The following is a 6,000-nucleotide window of genomic DNA, read 5'->3' on the forward strand; positions in this document are numbered from 1 at the left end:
ACATTTTGATTCATAGGAGTAGCAAAATTACAAAATTACAAGTAGCAAGGAAAATTTTATGGTTGGGGGTCAGCACAGCGAGAGGAACTGTATTGAATGGTCTCAGCATTAGGAAGGCTGAGAACCACTGTTCTACATGAACCCTGTGTGCCGTAAGCCTCCATATGTACCCACAGATTTCACGATTCCACAGGTTTTTCTTTAAAGGTCTTTAAAACTGCAGACTTTCAGTCAAGATATTCCCAACACAACATTTGCCTAGTGACAGCCCTTCCACCAATGAGCTGATGCCAACCCCTGCCGAACGGACTGCATACACTTCTCATTCATTGCCTTTAAGAGCTTTCCTTTGTCTCGGTGTCTTCCTTCCAGCCATACTGTACTATATTAGACTTATTCCCACTACAGTGCTGTTGTTCCCAGTCTCCCCTCTCGGATGGTTATTCGGGTCAATAGTGACTAGAAAATGCCTGTTCACGAGGTGAGGAGGAGTGAGCTCTGGGTGTTTCCACAAAAGCAACCTTTAAAAGGGCTTCTTGCTGGAATCTTCATCCTCAACGCTACGTTCAGAGATGAGACTACAGCGAAGTGATCCAGAAGTGACCGGGTCACGAGGGTGCCAAGGTAGCATTATTGGAAAGCAGTAGGAGGGGAACCCGTTAGGTTATTAGAACCTTACCCTTGAGGGTATACCTTGTCCCTGGTCCCTTTTCCCTACCCTCTTTTCTATTTCCCTTGGCCATTAGATGGCTTCACCATGATGGTTCCACCTTGGCTCAGAACCAGCCAACGCAGGACTGAAACTGCAAGTGTCTAAACCACTCTCCCTGTAAGTTTTCCTTACAGTTTTGTGAGAAACTAAAGTAAGGTTGTAAAAGGACCTTGTCTGAGAATTTCACAGTGAGTCTATCTTCACATCGGTTTGGAATTCTAACTGATGTTCACCGTATTGACAGATACCCTAGGTGGTAATGTTCTGCAGGTGGAACTCAATCTCCAACAAATCTAATATATTTATACAATACATATATTATGTTGTTTGTTTGTTTTTTTAAATTTGAGACAGTCTCATGTATCCCAGGCTATCCTTGAATTTACTATGTAGCTATCAGACCAAGCTATATATAGTGCATATAGTACAAGTCACCAAATTCCCTAATTTCCCTAATCCAAAACAATTTATAAATATTTATTGCAGCTGCATATAGCAGCACATGCCTGTAATACCAGTATTTGGGACTAAGAAGGAGCATTTTTATTTCAGTAAAAACTCTATAACGTTTAAAGTAACAAACTATATTCTTTATATTAATAAAAATTTTAATTAATTTAAAAAGTAGTTAATTAACAACCAATACAGAAGATTTTCTTATATAAAACTATAAACATTTAACACGGGACATAAATAAAGATCTGAATAATTAAAGAGGTATTCCAGGCTCTTAATTGGGATGATTTTACTTTCAAAAATGTCAGTCCTCCCCAAATGAAATTCTACTTTAGGGCATTCTTAATCCATGTATCTCTTGGAATGTTACAAGACTTGTAAACTCTAACCCTTATGTGGCAATATAAAGGCCTGCTCATTGCCAAAAGTAACCAGAAACAGAAGTGTAAGGGAACAACTTGCTGAGCTAAAAATTAAGACATCCTACAAAACCAGTTCATAAGTACGGGAGCAGGCAGGTGGGATTTGAATTTAAAAAAAAAAAAAAATCTCTGAAACAATCAGGAGGCAGAAGCAGAAGGACTTCTGTGCATTTGAGGCCAGCCTGATCGAAATTCTAAGACAGGCAGGACTACAAAGAGAGACCTGTCTCAAAATAAACCAACAAACCCCCCAAAACCCAGCTCTGAAATAAATTCACGTACGTGTGGCAGCTTAATTGAAGAGAGCCCCACACAGTGACAAGAAAGGATTCCATAACTGTGATGAGAAACGTCATCAACTTGAGAAAAATCTAGACTCACGGGAAGATGAGACTCTGGAGCACACTCTCCCATGGGGAACCGTCTTGTACCTGGGGTGCCACTGTGGGTGGCGCCCTTCTCTGGGAACCCAGACTGTGTCCGTGGGGAAAGAGAAGCGAGCTGCAGTCTGGACTCCTCGCTGATTTCTTTACTGCAGAAGCAATGTTACGGCTACCCTAAGCTCCCGCGGCCACGATTTCCCCAGCGGACCATAACCTTGGGTGACTGACCTGAACTGAACCTTTCCCCCAATTAAGCCACTTCTGTTAGAGCAGTCTCTCACGGCGACGGGAAAGGAGCTAAGACAGTGACAAATAACAAAGAGAAAAATAAAAGAGTACATTTCTCAATATGGGATTCAGAGACGGACTCTAAGAGGATTGCGAATTCAAATGTGGGGTGCTGGAGAGGAGGCTCAACCGTTAAGATCACTGGTTGCTCTTGGAGAGGACCCAGGTTTAGTTCCCAGCACTCACAGTGTCTTCTAACTGTAATTCCAGTTTCAGGGGACCTGATGCTGTCTTATGACCCCTGAACACCAGGCAACACGTGTTGCCATGTACACAGGCAGGCAAAAATCTCTTACTTGGAAAATAAAAACAATTCTTAATTTTTTAAAAAAAAATCAAATGTGAAAAACAATGTGAATTTTTTGTTGTTGCTTTCTTCTTTCTTTTTTTCTTTCTTTCTTTCTTTGTTTCTTTCTTTTTTTTTTTATTTTCGAGACAGAAGGGTCTCTGACTGTCCTGGAACTCACTCTGTAGACCAGGCTGGCCTCAAATTCAGAGATCTGTCCGCCTCTGCCTCTGAGTGCTGGGATTAAAGGCAGCCCTCCAACCCCCTTCTCGGCTAGTAATGGGAATTTTAAAGAATTCAGATGTGAAAGACTGGAACAGAGAAAATAAATATGTGTGTGTGTGTGTGTGTGTGTGTGTGTGTGTGTGTGTGTGTGTGTGTTTGCTTGTTTAAAAAGCCCTACCACCTTGGGCAATGAACTAATTAAAAAAACTTTTTTGTTTGTTTTTTGAGACAGGATTTATCTGTACAACAGTCTTGGCTGTCCTGGAACTTGCTTTGTAGACCAGGCTAGCCTCAAACTCATAAAGATCCACTTGCCTCTGCCTCAAAAGTGCTGGGATTAAGGGTGTGCACCATCACCTCCCGGCTGAAAGAAAACTTTTTAAAAACTGTAATTGCTAAAAGGATAGATCTGAAAAGTGTATTAATTATCTTGATTTAATTATTATGCAATGCATGAAGCAAAACATATTATGCTTCATAAATATGTATTTGCAAACAACATTTATTTTTATGTTTATGAGTGTTTACTTGTATGTATATGAACCACATGCATACTTGGTGCTCCTCTGAGTCCAGAAGTTGGTATCAGGTCCCCTGGAACTAGAGCTACAGATGGTTGTGACAACTATATGGATTCTGGGAATTGAACCTAGGTCCTCTGCAAGAGCAGCAAGTGCTCTTAATCACTAAGCAATCTCACCAATTAATATCATTTTTAATCCAGCAGAAGACACCCCACATGCTCATTTAGAATTGCTCAATGACAAATTTACCACATATCCCTAGGCCCTGGAAACTGCCGCGGATTTGGCTTCACACTGAAAAGTCACTGCAGACCGATGGGGTGATTCACAGTTTCTATTAGTTACTTCTATTGCTGTGTCAGCCACACTAAAGCAGACTGAGGAAAGAGGAAGGAATGGTGTATTTTGTATTTTGACTTCCTGTCTGCGGATCAAACCATCATGGTGGGGAAGGCAAGCCTTAGCTGGTCACATTCCGGCCCTAGTCAGAGAGGGGTGAGTGTTGGTGTTCAGCTCATTGACACCAAAGTCCCTGAACCCATGCTGCCCACATTTAGTACGAACTCCCAAAACCCCTGCAACTCCATGAGCATTGAGGGAGTCTGTTCCATTAATGAGATGGAAATGTGGATTTACTTCTGTTTTAATTGAGAAAGTTGGAACAATCACCATTCTAAAATCTAATTAAGACCTGTCCACTCAATATATTTATGCAAAATTGCATAAGTATCAAACAAAATATTAGAAAACTGAATCTAATAAATCTAATTAAAGTATTGGAGCCAACATTACAAATGAATTATACATTTCCTAGGAATTATACATTTCCTAGGAATTCACAGTTGATCTTACATTCTCATGCAACTCGGTACATTGATTGAACAAACAAGAAAAAATGACCATCTAAATAGAGGCAGAAAATATACTTAATACTTAGCACCCAGTACAAAAAGATTAAATTTAAAATTTTAGGATGTTTTTTAAAAAATTAACATCAATTCTTGCTAAAATTTCCTTGATTTGCTAAAGAATATTTGAAAAACTACAGAAAACATTATACATAACTGGTGAATTATTGAAAACGTTCCCTGACTTAATAAAAGAGACAGATGCCCACAACACACTGCTCCTGAATATTGTACTGAAGTCATATTCATAAATGAAGGCAAGGAGAAAAAAGTCATAAATAGGAACTGGAAAATAAGTAATAAAACTGTTGTTATTTACACATGACATGATCTAGAGAATATTCCTACAGGAGAATAGATTCAATGTGATAAACTTAGCAGGGTCCTCTAAGCAGATCATTATGGAAAGATGTTTCATTTGGGGGCTTCAGCATCATTTATACAATGGTATTTACAAGGGGCAGCGGTGGCACATATCTTTAATGCAAGCTCTCAGGAAACAGGAGAAGGTGGATCTCTGTGAGTAGGCCAGCCTGTCTACAGAGTGACAAGGTGAGTTCCAGGGCAGCCTGGGCTACTCTGAGAAACCCTGTCTTAACCCCCTCCCCAGAAAGAAAGAAAGAAAGAAAGAAAGAAAGAAAGAAAGAAAGAAAGAAAGAAAGAAGGGAGGGAGGGAGGGAGGGAGGGGAGGGAGGAGGAGGGGGGGAGGGAGGGAGGGAGGGAGGGAGGAGGGAGGGAGGGAGGGAGGGAGGGAGGGGGGAAGAAACATTATTTACAGTATTAAACCAGTATACCAGGCCTGAGGATGTACTTCAGTGGTAGACTGCTTGCCTAGCTCATCAGACCCCAAATTTGATTCCTAGCACTAAAAATACATAAAAGGATAGATATAGGTGATGGAAGATGATAGACAGATAGATAGATAGATAGATAGATAGATAGATAGATAGATAGATAGATAGATGATAGATAGATAAGATAGATAGATGATTGATAGATAGATAGATGATATAGATAGATAGATAGATAGATAGATAGATAGATAGATAGATAGATAGATAGATAGATAGATAGATAGATGATAGATAGATAGATGATAGATAGATAGATAGATAGATAGATAGATAGATAGATAGATAGATAGATAGATAGATAAAATGTCATACCAGAGCAGACAATATGTGCCTCCTGATGATTATCATGACCTATTAAGTATGTCCTCTCTTCTCAACAGAAAACAGATTCCTCCTGGTTCTAGTTTATGTTGAGTTGCAAAAAATAGAATATTTGTCATCAGCTCGTCTTTGAAGGAAAGGGTTTAGTTGGTTTCATGGTTCCAGAAGTCTAAGAGCCTAGTGCTACCATGTCCTTAGCTTTGCCTGACGTCTTTGTACAGCTTCAACTCACAGCAGAAGTGGAGGGAGCTGGGGCTGCGTGCGGAAGACAAAAGGGTTCCGACTCCTGTGGTGGCTAACCCAGTCCTCAGAGAGTAAGGGGCCGTGCCTGGGAGACCTTACTCAGTCTGCAAAGAAGGGTGTGAATCCCTCCTGAAGGTCACACTTTGCAACCCTGTTCCCTGGAAAATGCATATATTTCTACATGAGTTTTGGAAAAATCCCAACTCACAGAAAGTACAAGAGGCAGCAAAATTTATCAAATCACAACATGGAGGGTTTTTTTTAAAAATAATTTTTCCTAATTCAAAAATATTTTATGCCAGGTGGTGGTGGTGCACACCTTTAATCCCAGCACTTGGGAGGCAGAGACAGGCGATCTTTGAGAATTCAAGGCCAGCC

This window comes from Myodes glareolus, chromosome 6, assembly GCF_982192425.1.
Source record: "Myodes glareolus chromosome 6, mMyoGla1.1, whole genome shotgun sequence".
NCBI lineage: Eukaryota > Metazoa > Chordata > Mammalia > Rodentia > Cricetidae > Myodes > Myodes glareolus.